A 1,270-nucleotide genomic window follows, 5' to 3' on the forward strand; every position below is an offset into this window, starting at 1 on the left:
GATGAATCACAACTTGGCAGAATTGATGAGGGAAGAAGCCCGTCGTTGCTGGTTTTCCTGAGCCGGTTTCTCCGCTGCTCCAGGGTGTAAAAGCCAGCAGCTCCGAATCGTGCTGCGATAGGAAAGCTTCCCAGCAGAGGCCAGCAAACCCACACGCTCCCACCTCTGCTTTGTACAGGAACCAGCACCAAACCCTCCCCACTGAGCGCTGTCCCTGCGAAATTGATGAGGGAAGAAGCCCGTCGTTGCTGGTTTTCCTGAGCCGGTTTCTCCGCTGCTCCAGGGTGTAAAAGCCAGCAGCTCCGAATCGTGCTGCGATAGGAAAGCTTCCCAGCAGAGGCCAGCAAACCCACACGCTCCCACCTCTGCTTTGTACAGGAACCAGCACCAAACCCTCCCCACTGAGCGCTGTCCCTGCGACACCCCCCAACCCATCCCTCCCTCCCCGAGCCCTCCCGAGCAGCCCAGACTTCTACAGGGACCAGCGAAGGATTTGTCTTCCTGTTTTGTTTTTCAGACATGGCAAGGATTTCCCTCGTCCCTTCTCTGCCCCCTCGTTATTTTTTTAGCCTTCCTACTTTATGCTAAAAAGGAGCAGGGCCGCAGCGTTGCGTGCTGCGAGAGCCGGCACAGGCTTTGCCCAGCACCTACAAAAGGGGACACGCCTTTTTCTATCTTTTTTTAGCTCAGCGTGTTATGAAAAAGGGCTCTGGTGAGATCCTGTCAACAGGCTGCTTCCGATTTAACCTCTCCAAGACCCTTCCAGCTGGCCAACGTAAACCAAGCCAGACCCGACTCGTGCTCTGCCCACACTCTGCCCAGCTGATGGACCGCAGCCCGCACTGCTCGCACCTAGCCTGGGGATTATCATCAGCCGGGAAGGAAGCTCCCGCCCGCTACCGATCCTGGATTACAGTGATTTCTACCTATTTTATGCTTCCAAGCTGGAATCGGTATCAGTAGGGGTTGTATTGCTGCGCTCCTTCCCCGGGCAGCCCAGCATCAGCTGCCTTGGCCAAGCAGTGAGGGCACACTGCGGAGGACAGGCTGCATCCCCCCCATCCCCCGAGACCCAGGGCTTTGTTCCAGCACCCAACTCTTCCCAAACTCTTTCAGACACCTGGATATTTTTCCCCCTTTGCTGCCAGAACGAAAGCTCAGCGCAAGCTCAAGGCCAAGGCGGCTCAGAAGCTGCCTGACCCTCAACGTCAAGGTGACCCCCAACGTCAAGGTGACCCCCAACGTCAAGGTGACCCCCAAGCTGCCTTGC

The 1,270-nt window shown here is 56.9% G+C and overlaps 1 protein-coding gene across 1 annotated transcript in view; it reads right to left on the reverse strand.

Moving 5' to 3' along the window:
• The window catches only part of MAPK13 (mitogen-activated protein kinase 13), a 12,359-nt gene that overhangs the window by 10,646 nt on the left and 443 nt on the right, over positions 1–1,270 (reverse strand). The gene's annotated exons all lie outside the window — the stretch shown is intronic.

The sequence above is a fragment of the Eurypyga helias genome, unplaced genomic scaffold (assembly GCF_000690775.1).
Source record: "Eurypyga helias isolate BGI_N326 unplaced genomic scaffold, ASM69077v1 scaffold34056, whole genome shotgun sequence".
In the NCBI taxonomy this organism is placed as follows: Eukaryota; Metazoa; Chordata; class Aves; order Eurypygiformes; family Eurypygidae; genus Eurypyga; species Eurypyga helias.